Consider the following 17,641-nt stretch of genomic DNA (forward strand, 5'->3'; position numbering starts at 1 on the left):
AGCAGAACACACAAACACAGCGTATTCAGATTCTTTCTACTGTGTTTAAATGAAGATAGTGTTAGTCTCTATTGCCCAAGACAGGGTTCCATATCTTTAAGCAGATAACCATGAATTGTTTTGTTAGCAATGATTGTATGTGGAAGCAACTTTTTCATCTTTGAAATTTTAAGCTGTCTCTCAAATTGGGTCATGCCATTTAGTCTAAATGAATCTCACTGTCTCTTAAGTAGTGGTTGTGGGGAGAGACTGGAACAAAGAGTTTCACATGAAAGCACTTGAAACTGAGATTTCTGCTACCTTATTCACATAAGGAAATCTCGTAGTATTTAATGCCCTACAATATACTTTACTACACAGGCTAAACACCTATGAACGTTTTTATTATTGTTAATATGGGGTGGGGGGGAATTCCTTGTCACACCCTGGCACAAAACCAAATCCAGTACTGTCATAATAGCCGCCACTTGTTAGCTGCATTCCAAACTACTGGTTGGCAGTGTGCACACATTACTTGGAACTTGCTTCTGTGACTAGGTAGGTTTTTCTTGCCTTTTCCTTCTAAATTCACAAACCAGATCAGTTGAAACTTACTGCTTCTGAATAATCATATTTAATGACTTTTTCCTTGGTTAAGTATTTAAATATATACTTGTCTGTGTGACTATTTAAAAAAAATTATAATTGAATCTACATTGATACTTTCCCTTTCACATAAAAATGAAACAGTGTCTAGGTGTGAGGAGAGGTATAAAACTGAACTTTTTGCCATATTCCAGTGTTTTGTTTTGGGTAAACGAGTGCATTTTGCCTATTAGCATCCTAGCTCAGCTAGCCATGTCCCCGTTTACCAAGGAATTCACCTTGCATTGACCCAGATTATGTAAAATTTCTTACTAAACTTTTGAGTATATCCCAGTGCTTAGCTTGAAGTGAAGATCCATATCATTTCCTGCTGAGAGAAGCAGACTCCATACCAGCCACAGGCTTCTCTTGTGGGTCTAGTGCCTTCCCTTTTTTGTATTGACCTACAGCCATAATTCAAGTATTTAAAACATCCAAAGATTGTTTTCAAACTTTACCCATTTAAAAAAAAATCTTTAATACATAACTGGACAAGGCACTAAAAAAAATTGTAGGTTCACATTCACCTGGGTCTTTTAACAACTCCAGAGTGTTGAAATTCAGCTTCAAAATAGACAACATACTCTGAACCAATAGTAGTGTAATAAGCTATTTCTTTTTGTTTCATTGTATTGCAACATCTCCATTTTTCCATGCCAGGGGCATGGAAAAAAATAATAAACAAAACAATGTTAGTACATTAGCTGGATCATGATGATTTCAAGCACAAGTTGGGTTATTGACTTAAAGTGTAATGGGCCTAATAGAAAAGCAATTGTTTAAACAACCCCTCTCTGTGTAGCCGATCCCCTGTTCTATCCCATCCCATCTCATTCTCTTTCCCACACCCCAATTATACAAGATCTAAATACATTATTCTTTAGCAGCTTTGCTTTTAAATCAGGAAAAATAGTTTTAAAATTATTTTTTAATAAATTTATTTAAAAATATTCTTGCTACATTCAGCAGAGCTTATATTTTTACAAACAAAGGCTCTGATCTTGCAATCTGATCCATGTAGGAAGACACTTGCAGCCCAGGTAGTCTCATTGACTTAAGTATGTGCAGGGGTCCATCAGAGAGGATCTGACTGCAGCATCAAGCCACAGCCAGTACAAAGAAACAACAGTCTATTTTGCACCTATCTGGCCAAGAATTGAAACATCCAGAAATTGTCTGTCTGGATTTTCAAACAAACAAAAGCCCCAAATAAAAAATCCATGATGTTTCTCAGAACCAGTAGTTCTTTGGTAGCATACTGTTACCCTCCCGAAGAGCATTTATGCTCATGGTCCGAGTATTCTTGGATTTTCACTCCTGGGTTTATACTCAAAATTTCATAAGAAAAAATAATAATCGGAAAGTTTTGCTTGAGAGCAGTGGTAGAATTCTCTTCAGGAGAGAGAACGAAGAGAACAATATTTTGATCCCCTGGAGATTTTTCATTTTGTTCCAATAGTTTAATCACCATTTATATATTTTTGCATTATTTTTAACATCACATAATTCCATAGTATGTGTGCATTAAGTAAGTGTTTTCTGTATTGCATCTCCAACATTTGTGTATAGCTGGCTCATCAATCAGATATAATTCGTCAGTGCTGCTGGGGAAACTATGATATTGTATGTTTTTTCTCCTCACCCCAAATAATGCAAATTTTCTTTAAAAAATATGCAGTAGCAAGCTGACATTTTGACTTGGGAAATATTAATAGAATAGGACCCATAGTACCAATGATTCAGTCATCTGTCAGCCTGATAAATTCCAGTAGGGAAATGTAGCCCATAGGGCTTCCAGCTAATTATATTTAAATTCTTTAGTACTGCTAGGAAGCAGCATCCAGGCAGTTGCTGAAAGCTTTGAAGCTGTGTGTACCATTTGAGTGTGTGTTCAGAAACTCATTACCCTTTTGTGCTTGTGTTGGATGGATTTTAGGAAGCTGACATGAAATAGAGAGCAGGAATCAATATCTGAAAAGACATTTTATTTGCTTCTGATCCATTTCCTGATTCAGCAGCTGCTAGTCTGTAATGTTTTATACAATAACTACATATGAGGGAAAATGTTATTTAACTTTACTAGGTGTTGGCCATACAAATCTGTTTATAATGACGTGCAGCAAAACAGAACAAATTAAGCTCCCACCAGGCCAAAGTTATAAAGGGAGTGTCCATGTCCAGAATCCCGAGTGGTATCAACTGCCTAAAGTGCCTTACTTATCTGTGTCCGGTAAGTTTATTGCAACTGTTTCTGTCAAAGCCTGATCTTGCAACAGTTATCCATGTCCTTACAATTTCTTGATTCAAATCCTGTTGGAATGCTATGTTACCCTTTAAGACCTCTTGGAAACTACAACTTGTGCAGAATGCAGCTGCCTGCCTGCTTGGCAGTGCTAGCTACAGGGAGCACATTACATCAGTTATCAGATGACTATGCTGGCTTCCTCTTTGTTTCCCAGTCAAGACAGAAACTGTATGGAGCTTTATAGATCAGTGTCAATAATGTGAATTGCATCTGGAAGCAAACTCTCTCACCATGTATTGCCCACTGGTTGGTTGCAGCTGAGGTGAGAGTGCTAAAAGTCCCTCCCCACATCCAAACTTCTGGAGGTCAAAAGTAGACAGTTCTCAGTGGTGGAGCATTCTGAGGTGTCAAATTCACTTCACTTGCTGGGTGGCAGTCCCAGGGCTTATCTATGCACAGAAATTGAGTGGATTTCATTAACCCATTTTCCACATTGATTTCGTTAAATCAGTGCAACCTACTTATGTGTAGGTTTCAGAGTAGCAGCCGTGTTAGTCTGTATTCGTAAAAGAAAAGGAGTACTTGTGGTACCTTAGAGACTAACAAATTTATTTGAGCATAAGCTTTCGTGAGTTACAGCTCACTTCATCGGATAAATGTGTTAGTCTCTAAGGTGCCACAAGTACTCCTTTTCTTCAACTTGTGTGTACACTCTCTCTTAAATTCTTTTAACGGATGGCTGATCAGACACACTTGAACCAATTTAAGAGCGTTCACAAAAGGAGGTTGCAGCCCTTTACATCAATTTAGAAATGGATTTAATAAAATTTATGCAATTTGTGCGTGTAGACTGGGACCAAGTCTTCCAGTCTTTTTAATGAATGGTGCACGGTTCATCTTGTTTCTCAGGTTTTTACTTGAGGTGGGGTTCAGTGAAGAATGTGGTTTGATATTTCTGAAAGGGGAAAGTCCCTCTCTCCCCCACCAGATTTTTAATGAACATTTTGTTTCCTTTCTTTTTATTTTATTAACTTTTGTACATGTGCCTGTAACTCTTAACAGGCCATTTTGTAAGTTAAGAAATAAATCTCATGAATAGGGTTGCCACTTGTCCAGGTTTTGACTTTTGTGTCCAAGTGCCATTTAGGGTTGCCAGGTGCTTGTTTTTTGACTGGAAAGTTCTGTCAAAAAGGGGACCTGGCATCCCTAAATGGTACTCAAACCAAAAGTACAGTTACTGCAGGGAGGGGAGAGGTGCCAGGTGATTAACCCATAACAACCCCTGCTAAGCTGGTGCTGCCTCCTACCTACAGGCAAGCTCCTTGAGATGATCCAGTGAGTGAGGATGGTGGGGGTAGAAGAGCAAGGGGTGGGGCCTTGTGGGGAGCAGGGGCAGGGTCTCAGGGCTACAGTTACCAGCAATTAGAAATCTGGCGATCCTACTCATGAATGAATATCAGGAAACAGAACTGTTTTGGGAGCTGGATTTTTTAAGCATAGAAATTAACATTTATTTTACTAACCCTGAGGCTGCGAATGAGTTATGTGAATGTAATAATTGTCTAAAGTGCGTTACTCATTGTCCATGTATATCCTATATTAATATATATTATGTGTATCCTATATATCTATAGCTATCTATCTTTATATATTGTGACAGGGTCAGGCCAGATGGCTATAGGAGAGTAATAGAAGTCAGATATATTAGCCCCAGTCTAATTAGGTCCCCTTTCCCTGAGTAAGGTAACAGGGAAGGTTCCAGAACAATCAGGAACCTTCTGGAGACAATTAAGACAGGCTGATTAGAACACCTGCAGCCAATCAAGAAGCTGTTAGAATCAATTAAGGCAGGCTAATCAGGGCACCTGGGTTTTAAAAAGGAGCTCACTTCAGTTTGTGGTGTGCTTGTGAGGAGCTGGGAGCAAGAGGCACTAGGAGCTGAGAGTGAGAACGCGGACTGTTGGAGGACTGAGGTGTACAAGCATTATCAGACACCAGGAGGAAGGTCCTATGGTGAGAATAAAGAAGGTGTTGGGAGGAGGCCATGGGGATGTAGCCCAGGGAGTTGTAGCTGTCGTACAGCTGTTGCAGGAGGTACACACTCTCTCTCTCTCTCTCTCTCTCTCTCTATCCTCCTGTTGACACAATCCTAAATTAATTGTATCAACAAGAGGCAACTACAGTTCAAAATCCTTGTGGACTTTCTGTCTCATATTTTGAAATTAGCCTTATTTCCATTTTCCATTTTCTTTCTCATACACTCTTCCTCCAGTGGAGACCAAATTCACTCTGGGTTTTACTGGTTTTGTTTTGTTTTGTTTTGATTTTTGGTAGGCAACATCACACATCAACTCTTGTGTGTCAAAAATATTTTTTGTAATATTTTCTTGTCAGGCTGAACAGTTCATGATGTTATTGTTTCTCTCAGTTACCTCCAGACATCCAAAGCCTCCCCAGACACGTTTGAGACTAACAAATTTATTTGAGCATTTATTTATTTGAGCTACAGCTCACTTCATCGGATGCATTCAGTGTAAAATACAGTGGGGAGATTTATATACACACAGAGAGAACATGAAACAATGGGTATTACAATACACACAGGAGAGTGAGGAGAGTGATCACTTAAGATGAGCTATTACCAGCAGGTAGGGAGGGTGGGGGGAAGGAAGAAAACCTTTTGTGGTTTTTTCTCCTCCTGAAGGTCGAAACAACAGACTGGACTTCTACATAGAGTACTTCCGCCGATGTGCACGGGCTGAAATTGTGGAAACACAGCATCACTTGCCCCATAACCTCAGCCATGCAGAACACAATGCCATCCACAGCCTCAGAAAAAACTCTGAAATCATAATCAAAAAGGCTGACAAAGGACGTGCTGTTGTCATCATGAATAGGTCAGAATATGAACAAGAGGCTACTTACTAGGCAGCTCTCCAACACCACTTTCTACAAGCCATTACCCTCTGATCCCACTGAGGATTACCAAAAGAAACTACCGCATTTGCTCAAGACACTCCCTGAAAAAGCACAAGAACAAATCCGCACAGACACATCCCTGGAACCCTAACCTGGGGTATTCTGTCTGATACCTAAGATCCATAAACCTGGAAATCCTGGACGCCCCGTCATCTCAGGCATTGGCACCCTGACAGCAGGATTGTCTGGCTATGTAGACTCCCTCCTCAGGCCCTACGCTACCAGCACCCCTAGCTATCTTCGAGACACCACTGACTTCCTGAGGAAACTACAATCCATCGGTGATCTTCCTGAAAACACCAGCCTAACTACTATGGATGCAGAAGCCCTCTACACCAACATTCCACACAAAGATGGACTACAAGCCGTCAGGAACAGTATCCCCGATAATGTCATGGCTAACCTAGTCAGTGAACTTTGTGACTTTGTTCTGACCCATAATTATTTCACATTTGGGGACAATGTATACCTTCAAATCACCGGCACTGCGATGGCTACCCACATGGCCCCACAGTATGCCAACATTTTTATGGCTGACTTAGAACAACGCTTCCTCAGCTCTCATCCTCTAATGCCCCTACTCTACTTGCGCTACATTGATGACATCTTCATCATCTGGACCCATGGAAAAGAAGCCCTTGAGGAATTCCACCATGATTTCAACAATTTCCATCCCACCATCAACCTCAGCCTGGACCAGTCCACAACAAGAGATCCACTTCCTGGACACTATGGTGCTAATAAGCGATGGTCACATAGCCATCCTATACCGGAAACCTACTGACCGCTATTCCTACCTACATGCCTCCAACTTTCACCCAGATCACACCACACAATCCATTTTCTACATCCAAGCTCTACGATACAACCGCATTTGCTCCAATCCTCAGACAGAGACAAACACCTACAAGATTTCTATCAAGCATTCTTACAACTACAATACCCACCTGCTGAAGTGAAGAAATAGATTGACAGAGCCAGAAGAGTACCCAGAAGTCACCTACTACAGGACAGGCCCAACAAAGAAAATAACAGAACGCCACTAGCCATCACCTTCAGCCCCCAACTAAAACCTCTCCAACGCATCGTCAGGGATCTACAACCTATCCTGAAGGACGACCCATCACTCTCACAGATCTTGGGAGACAGGCCAGTCCTTGCTTACAGACAGCCCTCCAACCTGAAGCAAATATTCTCCAGCAACCACACACCACACAACAAAAACACTAACCCAGGAACCTATCCTTGCAACAAAGCCCATTGCCAACTGTGTCCACATATCTATTCAGGGGACACCATCATAGGGCCTAATCACATCAGCCACACTATCAGAGGCTCGTTCACCTGCACATCTACCAATATGATATTTGCCATCATGAGCCAGCAATGCCCCTCTACCATGTACATTGATCAAACTGGACAGTCTCTACATAAAAGAATAAATGGACACAAATCAGACGTCAAGAATTGTAACATTCAAAAACCAGTTGGAGAACACTTCAATCTCTGTGGTCACTCGATTACAGACCTGAGAGTGGCTATTCTTCAAAAAAAAAAAAAAAACCCTTCAAAAACAGACTCCAACGAGAGACTGCTGAATTGGAATTAATTTGCAAACTGGATACAATTAACTTAGGCTTGAATAGAGACTGGGAGTGGATGGGTCATTACACAAAGTAAAACTATTTCCCCATGTTATTCCCACCCCCACCCCTCACTGTTCCTCAGACGTTCTTGACAACTGCTGGAAATGGCCCACCTTGATTATCACCACAAAAGGTTTTCTTCCTTCCCTCCAACCTCCCTATCTGCTGGTAATAGCTCATCTTAAGTGATCACTCTCCTTACAGTGTGTATGGTAATATCCATTGTTTCATGTTCTCTGTGTGTATATAAATCTCCCCACTGTATTTTCCACTGAATGCATCCAATGAAGTGAGCTGTAGCTCACGAAAGCTTATGCTCAAATAAATTTGTTAGTCTCTAAGGTGCCACAAGTACTCCTTTTCTTTTTGCAAATACAGACTAACACGGCTGCTACTCTGAAACCAGACACGTTTATTATCTTTCCTCCAAAACTATGATGTGCTGCAACAAATACAATATTTACTACATCAAGGTGTAGCACAGGGAAGAGAAGGCTGGACCTACTGAGTCTCCATATGGATAAAGTGTTGAGCAGAATAAGTATTTAGGAAAGACTCTGCAATTAAGATTTCCGATGGTGACCACCTATTTTGGCTCCTATAGGGCTCTTGTGTAAGAGGGCGTCAGAATAGGGTACCCAAACTGGTTCAAGATATGTCATTGCTGTGATATTGATCCTCTTAATTGCACAGGTGTTTCCTGCATTTGAGAGAGGCTGTTCTGGTGAAAGGGAGAAAGGCTTCCCATTGGCAATGGAATTACAGCTATAAGCTTTCTCTGTATTAGATACATCTGCCTCTAGCTCAGCAAGGCTCTTTTGACATCTTAGCTGAATAATGCAGAATAAAATTCTGCTATATCTATCATATAATTGAAACATGAATAATAATTCTCTCAACTATACATGAAAAGAGAGACTGAATTATTTTTGTGTGAATGGACCTTGATGCCAGTTCATCACTTCTGATTCTCAGGAATAAGACTAACATTTTAAGGGTGTTTTTCCTGTTAGCCTGTTTATGAGGGAAAGCTTTTATTCAATCATACTGTAATTATTTGTCTCAAAGTTGATTTCATAATTTGTGTTTATCTAGCTGACTGATATCTATTTTATGTTGCCCTCTTCACTGGATGTGACTTTGAAGAGGTCTCATCAATGCTAAACCGAGTCAAAACACCCTTCCAAATTCAGTAAACGCACGATTCAGGGCTTGTCTACGTGGAGATTTAGCAAGCCAGGGTCTGGAGGTATAGCATATTAGCATGCTGCACACTAACTGGTGATATGGACTCTGCTACCACACACTAAAAGTTCTGTAGTGCAGTTTGACCTGCTCTTTCAATGCACACTGCAGAACTTCTAGTGAGCGGTAACAGGGTCCATATGACCTTTTTTGTGTCCAGCTAGTTATTGTGCTATACATTCACACCCCAGCTTTCTGAATGCTAAGTCTCCATATAGATTAGCAGTTAGAGACTCAGGTGCTATGGTGAAGGGGGCAGTATAAGAACCAAGACACACAGATGACTAGTACATCAAACCATTAAGGAACGGTTCAGCTAGCTGTTCATTTTTTTCAGGCAAATAAATTGAACTGTGAATAATAAAGTGAAAAATAAAGTGAAATTGATCACTTGCTGATTACCTATTCTGTTCATTCATTCATTACCTATTCATTCATTACCTATTGTGGGGCACCTGGCATTGGCCACTGTCAGAAGACAGGATACTGAGCTAGATGGACCTTTGGTCAGACCCAGTATGGCCGTCCTTATATTCTTATATGCAATTTACTAGGGGGGAGATTTTTATTGAGATGTTAAAAACCCAGCTCTTGACGAGCCTGGGTATAAACATTATCCCTTTTTGTAAGAGTAGTCATGCCCAGCACAAATGGATGGAGGTTTTGGCAACAAGTTGGTTGTTGCCTGTGTCCCAGAAGTGGCTGCACTTTAATGGTGCTGGTGTGGTTTTATGGAAAATATTAATCCAAAAAAGAAATTAAAAACCCAAATCACTCTCAGCAGCTTTGCAGGTGGCAGCACATTTAGTCTTTTTGATTTACATACTTTTTAGGAATCGCTTCATATATTTTTAAAGCATCTTTCAGATATGATATCTTGGGTTTTAGTTTGCTGGATTGTGACATATTTAACGATGGCATCCTGCAGTTTGCCATATATTCTGGTTTCCATACAAGTACTAAAGGTTACCCCTCAGGGACTGTTTGAAAATATTAAAGCTGTTTATCACTTTGAAAGGATACAAAACATTCATTTCATGTATTAGGTAGATGGCACGTCTTTTCTAGAGGCTGAAAGTTAAATGCCTTCTGTGAGGCTTCTCTGGTTTTGTTTACTACTGAAAGTGGCCTGCCTAACTTGTATATAAAAAATTAAATAAAATTCATTGCTGGAAGGGGAAAATATAAATTAGACCCCCCACTAATATAATGGTTTAAGGATCAGTGCTAGGGAAATGTATTTAAACACTAGGCCAGTAAAATTGGCATCTGGTTTGCCCTGTCTATGGTGGCTGGTCAAGTCAGGTAAGAAAATGGTTTGGTTGGAACTGTGCCACAATTGTGTTTAAATGCTGTTCTGAAACATGAGGCAAGATTTACAAAGGTATTTAGGCATCTAACGATGCAGACAGGGTGCCCAATGGGATTTACAAAAGGACCTAAGCGGGTTAGACACCTAACTCTTACTGGTTTTTCAATGAGAGTAGGCACCTAACCTGCTTGGTGCTTTTGTAAATCTCATTAGGCACCTGTCTGCGTCTTTAGACTCCTAAATACCTTTGTAAACCTGGCCTGTGGATCCGAAATGAATGTACGCAGGATTTAAAGGCAGACTAGATTAGGAGCAAAGGTGCAGTAGATAGATGTACTCACCTTTCACTTCTGAATAAATATGGACAGGACCAAATTCAGACTTGGGGTAAGTGGATTTAACTTCATTGACTTCTAGATCCAAGGCCTAGCTCAGAGTTTGGCCCAAATGGAGATTTCTGCTCAGTCATGTCCAGGATGTAAGTATCTAATCTGGATGTAGATAAGATGGTAGAAATAAATATATTTACAAATGATCAGATAAATTATGATTTTTGAGTTGTAGAGAATGATGTGCAGTGTTGCCTAGGCTATGCTAGATCTAAGAGGGTGATACCGGTCCCTCTCCGAAAATCCCTTCCCAAAATGGGTTGTCTTTTATGCCTATGAATGCCACAGGAAAAGAACAGAGAAATAAAATCAATGTCTTCACACAAAGTTTTACATATAGAGTGTATAGCCATTGAATATCTGTATCCTTCTCTCTAACAAAAGGTTAGAGTCCTTGGATGAAATCCTGAAGTCACTGGATTCAGTGGAAATTTTGTCATACATTTCAGTGGGACGAAGATATTATATCTTGGCTTTTTTTTCCTGTTGTTTTGCATGACACGACAGTGTTGTCTTATAAACATGAATTAAAGATTGAGAGTAATGGTGGTTGACAGACATGCTCAAGCGTATTCTAATGGCCGATTTTCATATTTTTAGGAATGGTGCAAAGTCTAATTCCAAACCACAACCATCAGAAATATGATTATAGAGTATCGGAGGCATATGAGAACCGCTCTCCTGTGTTGTTGCTTACATGAAGTCAACTTCTTTGGCATTCTAGCCGCAGAAGATGTAATAATGACAGAAAAGAGAGTTAAAGCCATCTCTCTGACGTCTGTTTTTAAGCAGAAAAAAAATGTAAAACTTCCAGGCTATTGTTATGTGGCAATATATGGCAGTTAAAGCTAACATTTGAAGTATTTCTTTTTTTATTTTGTTGTAAAAGGACATGCCAGGATACTTTGGGTCTGAGAAATCAGAGGGTTTTTTTAATATATATCACAGTAAGTTAGTATGCAAATAGAAAGTATGATTGTTTTATTACTTGTATCAATGTTCCCTAAACAGTGGGTTGCAAGAAGGGTTGAGATGGGTTGTGTGTGCCCTGGAGGCACTCCCTATCCCTCTTTCCTCTTCTTTCTCTCCCTCCCTTCCCCCCCCCCCCCATTTCTCTCTTCTGCTGGTCATAAGGAAGCGGCCATAGCTGGCGAGTGGACAGTCATAGCCTGGCAGCGCTTGTAGCCCAGCCATAAGGAGAGAGGAGCTGGCTGAGGCTGCAGGAGTGGGGCAGAGCTGCAGGAGTTAGAGCAAGGGGGCTGGGGGGAGTGGAGCAGGGGGCTTGGGCTGAGAAGAGGAAGGGAGATTGGGGAGCAGGGGGCTGGAGGTCTGAGTGGGGTTGAGGGTAGGGTGCAGGGAGCAAGGATTATGGTGAGTCCCCAAAAAAGACAAAAGGCTGGTACGTTGCCTTTATAAAATGTTTGTGAACCACTGACCTGTATTACTAGGTGGCTGGATGCCAACTGAAACTAGGGCCCTATTGTGCTAGGCACCAGACCAAGACCCTAGTAAATGATCCCTGCCTCAAAGAGTTTACCATCTAGTTAGAGAAGAGTGACAAAGAGTGAGAGAGAAGAAGTATTAACTGTCATTTCACAGCCAAGTCACAGAGCGTGTTAGAGAAAGAAAGTGCCTCTGGAACCTAAACATATAGCACCATAGGTGTGTGTATATTATAAAAAATATTCCAGAACAAACCACTCCACTGCATGCACACACTTCCCCTTTGGAGAGAATGAGGGAACAAACACATGACAGCTGTTAATCATGTTACTTAATGTGCTACAAGAAGGTGCCCAGATACTAAGGTGATGAGTGCAGTATAAGGACCTATATAGAAGAGAATGGAGATTAAATGACTTGTCTAAGGTCACACAACAAGTCTCTGGCAGAGCCAACAATTGAACCTGTACCTTGTTACTCAATCCAGTGTCCTAACCACAAGACTAGATTGTAGTCTCTGTCCATAAGCAGTTCATAGATTCATAATGTTTAAGGCCAGAAGGAATCATTAGCTCATCTAGTCTGACCTCCTCTATATCCTAGGCCATTAAATTTCACCTAATTGAGCCCAATAACTTGTGGCATCCCATCTTGATTTGAAGACACCAAGAGATGAAGAATCTACCACTTCCCTTAGTAGCTTGTTCAAGTGATTAATCATGCTTGCTGTTACAAATTTGTGCCTAATTTCTAATTTGAATATGTCTGGCTTCAGCTTCCACCCATTGGTTCTTATTGTGCCTTTCTCCAAGAGATTGAAGACCCTTTTATACCCAGTGTTATCTCCCCATGAATTGTAATCATGTCACTTGTCAGGCTTCTTTTTGATAAGCTAAAGAGATTGAACTCTTTAAATTTCACCCTGCAAGGCATTCTTTTCAGCTCTTGAACAACTTTTGTTTTCTGCATCCTCTCCAATTTTTCAACATCCTTTTTAAAATGTAATCACGAGAACTGGTTGCAATATTCCAGTATCGGTCTCATGAATTCTGTATAGAGAGGTAAAATCATCTCCCTGTTTATTGCTTCCCTGTTTTTACAGCAAAGCATCACATTAACCCTTTTTGCCACAGCACGTAAGGGACCAGGATGTTGGCGGTCTGGCCTAGTGGTCGCTGCTGGGCTGGGGTCAGCACATCAAGGACAGTAGTCGCTGAGCAGGAGCCAGAGAAATTGCAAGAGCCAGGTTCAGTAAACAAGAATCAGGGTCAGAGGCAGTCCAAGGTCAGAGACTAGAGGTCAGAGGTAGTACCAGGCTGGAATCAGGGTCAGAGTCAGGCCAGAGTCTGATATCAGAGAGAGTACCAGACTGGAGTCAGAAGGCAAGAGTCAGTGTCCGGCTTGGGATTTGAAATTGAAGATCAGGAGACAAGATAAAGTCTGGAGTCACAGCAGGCCAAAGTCTGTGTGGTTGGCCAGACAACTTCCTGGTGCAACCCCCAGAGTTAAATAGGGTGCTTGGCCAGTAGAGGGCCGTAAGGTACTGTCCCTCTCTCTCCCTTGGGTGGTACTTCCTGCAACGCCTATTCTCTACAGTGCTCGCTGGCTGTAGCTCTGCGTGGCCTCCCTGTGGCACTGTGGGAAGTCATCTGTCCCAGGTTCTAGTCCACACAGCAAATTTGATAGAGAAAATCTGCTTTTCAGAAAGTAAACTGTGTATAGTAAAATTCTGCTTTCCTCAACTAACACCGTCACCCCCCTTACTACCACCACCTATTTTTATTCCTTTGCTCTGCCAGTGAGATTATCATTCTATTCTTGAGTAGTTATCAGTACGTAGCTTCCTCCACTCTGTCAACTAAAATAAATCTGCTGGAGTCCTTAGCACCAAGAACACAGGATGCTCTCTCCTCCTGGGCTGTGTGTTTTGCCATTCCAGTGCTACTAACCTCCTGAGTTCTGATCCCTTGATTTAGTGCCTGATCCTGCAGTAATGACGTCCATGAAAATGTTACCGCTAACAGCAATGCTGCAGGATCAGTCTCTTGCTTTGCTTCCAGGAATCCACAGGGTCTTCTCCATAATAAAAGATTTCTGTAACACATTACTAAATATCCAATTTCAATTTACTGTTAATACTTGACAGTAACTGTTCTCATAACTGCAATGATCAAAATACAAAACCAAAACATTATCTTGTGATTAGCACTTCGATTTTTTTTTCGTGTATCCATAAATTAGATGCAGGAAAAAGGGTTAATATAACTTGGATACATGAAATATTTATAGAGCTAAAGAGAGATGAATGTCTCTGGCCTTCTGCTAATATCCTTGAATTATGACTTCTACCTGCTGTCACATCAACGTAAAAAAATAAATAGCCTCCCGACTTTTTATAGAACTGGCAACATTTGGGTCCCAAATGTAGTCAGTAATATGGCTGAAGTGTTCCAGCAATAACCCTCTCTTCCAGCAAAAGCTTGGTTGTTCATTTATCAGTATGTGTTGCCAATAGTATCAATCAATTAGCAGACCCCCATTGTAGACAGACCCCCACTGAAGTCTCAAGGCACTACATGGGCTAGAGGAGCCACCTGGATCAAGTATAATGCCTTTAATAACCAATAATAGTAATAATAATAATTTAAATCATAATTAATACCTGTTTCTATATAGCAGAACTGAAAAGATGAATGGCCTTTAAATGGGTCTGTTGCTTTGCTAATAGTATTTTTGAGAAAGCTATTGATAAAAGCAGGCAATGATACAGTGCACCAACATTTGTAAGAAACCGTAGTCTGACAAATTTATGAGTATAATAAGAATGGAAAGCATTAAATATGCAGTCACACAATATTTAAATAAATCAGAGTGATAGTAGGAGCCTTTATCTGCTTTACAGGATGTGTTAAAATCAATGACTCCCGCAGAGGGATAGAACATGGATCAGGTAATTGTTGTCTAGATCAGCACCACTATAACTTGTCTTTTGTTGCATGCACAAGTTTCAGGATATTGAATATGGGTTAAACATTTAATATTTAATATTCTATGAGTTTTTCAGTTAAGTATGGAAACAGGGATTATAACAGTATAGTCTTCCAAACATATTTAGGGTACCGCCTTCCATATTTACAAAGTCACAGTTTTTGGAGATGTTTTGTAGAAGGGGATCATAATGCTCACAAGAGAAGAAATGAAAGAAAAACAACTTAACCTCAAGCTGTCAGGATGGCTAGATGGCATGAAATAGCTTAAATCTCTCATTATTCTATAAATATATGGGAGCACACATTCATTAGACAAACTCAAAAGGCTTTGACTTTTAGTTAGTGTTATAGTTTTGTCACAGTGGTCACAGAAACTGTGAATTTGAAGGAAGTCCATGAAATATCCCAAACTGAATGAAATGTTTCCAAACTGAGTGATGATGTGACCTGGTGCATGCAGGTTTGGCCCGTCTGTCCCTCCCTCTATCCTCCATCCTAACCTCAGTGGTGTTGCTATCTTGTGCGTTAGGTTGCAGCACCCGGAGTAGGGAGCTGGGTCCAGCCCCAAAGGACAGGAGGCACTACTGAGGGAGTGAGTGCAGTGTGGGCTGACTCTCCAACGCCCTGTCCTACTGCCCCCTTTCCATGACTTGTATTTTCCCCACACCTCTGCAGTAAAATGTATTCAAAATTTCTGTGACAATCGTAGCCCTGCTTTTGTCCATTCAAGAATAGTTCATCTGTTGTTCATATCAAAGTTAATTGGAACAACATGGAAGGCCTGATTTCCCTATGGCCTTGTCCCTTGTGGAATCATTTACACTTGTGCAAAATGGGTGTAGTAAAACTGTATGCATGTGGGTATAGAATTTGGAATTTGTTATGTTTTACAGTCACCTTGTACTAATGAGAATGAGTATGTTGTTCAAGACAGATAGAAAATGAGGACTGGATTCATGGAAGCTAACCTCTAATGAATTAAAATGAATTGATAAATTGATTGAGGAATTAAATGTTTCATTAAAAACACATTTAATGTGTGGTTCTAGGAGCTATTGAAAGTCTTTGGAAAAGAATATAACTCATTAAGAAATTAAATAAATCATTTCATCCTGATTCATTTTATTGTTTTATTAGAAAGAACACAAGACATAAGGTGGGCAGAAGAAATGAGGCTTGAAATGTAGCCTGGGGTAACATCAAGAAGTAAGTTAGGCACATGGAGGTTGTTCCAGAAGGGGGCTATGAAATAAGGCTCCACTGGAAAGACACAAAGGAAGGTACAGAAACGTCTGGTATTTCAAGAGTGCAGGAAAAAAGCTCTTGTGGATATAAAAATTCTGGCACACCTTTCATGTTTGATTCCATAAAGATTTCCACCCTGACCTTCCCAGAAGACCAAGGGATGGATGCTTTGGTCTACCAAGCTCATTTTGTTCCACTTACTTGGCACAAAGTGAAGTTAAACCGTCTGGAAATTCCCAGTATAGAGGGAAGCTCTGCTTTCAGTAGGGCAAAGTGAATTGTCTGAATTTTATTCAGCTGCAACTCTGTTGTCAGGCTTGAACAGTGCAAGTGCCCATTGAAATGGCAGAATTTTGAGCACCGATCCAGGTTGTCTTGAGGCTCCTGTTAGTGTCCTCAGTTGCTACGACCTGCCTCACAACCACATGTGCATCAATTGAGCAGCATGAGTCTTTGTGTGTCTTGCTTCTATAGCTTTTTCTGTCACAGCTTTATTCCCCCAGGGTTCAGATAAGCCTCCCATCTCAAAGGATATTAAAAATGATTGATAAACTGGAGAAGGCCAAGAGGAAAACTGACAAGTGCTCCTCTTTTGAGGCCATGTAACCCGGTCTGACTGGGTCTCTCTGCCTCTCATTCCAGACTTATCTACTGTCGGATGTGGTGATCTCAATGGTAACGCAAACCCCCAGACTCTCGACAGCAGCCTGCGAGGAACAGCATTCAGCAGCTCAAAGGTCTGACAACCAGGTAAACCAAAGTAATTCCAAACATGGGCTTACCTTGAGAATGCTATTCTCCCATTCTCCCCACTTTCAGATTTTTCTCTGCTGGCCTAAATCCTGGTCACAGCTGGAGCACAGCATGGGAACACCTGCATTTTTGTAGAAAGAGTTTGGTTAAGTCTCCACTTGCACCATCATTTAAGGCTAAAACATTTCCAGCTTCCTCAGTCTCATTTGATAAAAGGTCTATAAATATTGTTGGTCATTTTCCTGAAATTTCTATTTATAAACGTCTCCAAATTATCAATATTACCAGGAAAAAGAGCAAAGAAGCAAGCTATCACTGATAAAGTGGATTCTGCGTTAGCTAGCTGCTCCAGAAAATTCTCTACAATAGAAGGAATCAAATCTCAGACATCTGCTGTTAAAGAGAGTGTAGTAATTTTCTTACATTTATTTAGAACTGTCTGTCCATTTACATTCGGCTAGAGTCCTTAGAAAATTATTTTTCTTTTTTCATGATCTGTCTTAATGGGTCCTGGAGAATTTCCATTTTGCTGGGTATGGTATCAACATGTTTGCATGATACTTTCCAAGACGTCATGCATCTGTCTGCAGGGTTGGGGGTTATGCTAATGAGAGCCTGCAGGGCACATTTTGATCTGGTGCAGAATTCTTGGTTAAGTTTTGATTCCTTCTCTATATTGGTGGACTCCTATGGAGGGAACATGTAAATCAAGGCCTTCAAGATCTGTTTGGGAAAAGACCTATGTAACTTCAATACAGGGGAAGATCAAG

General features: G+C 40.7%; 1 protein-coding gene across 9 annotated transcripts in view; it reads left to right on the plus strand.

Moving 5' to 3' along the window:
- The window catches only part of TBL1X (transducin beta like 1 X-linked), a 311,634-nt gene that overhangs the window by 187,126 nt on the left and 106,867 nt on the right, over positions 1 to 17,641 (plus strand). For 8 of the 9 annotated variants that reach the window (XM_043500524.1, XM_043500574.1, XM_043500312.1 and 5 more), the window contains one exon: positions 16,761 to 16,868. The exons of the other annotated variant lie outside the window; for it this stretch is intronic. The gene's annotated coding sequence lies outside the window, so the exon portion shown is untranslated. The remainder of the gene's footprint in view (positions 1 to 16,760; positions 16,869 to 17,641) is intronic. 9 annotated transcript variants of the gene reach the window in all.

This window comes from Dermochelys coriacea, chromosome 1, assembly GCF_009764565.3.
Source record: "Dermochelys coriacea isolate rDerCor1 chromosome 1, rDerCor1.pri.v4, whole genome shotgun sequence".
NCBI classification, from domain to species: Eukaryota; Metazoa; Chordata; order Testudines; family Dermochelyidae; genus Dermochelys; species Dermochelys coriacea.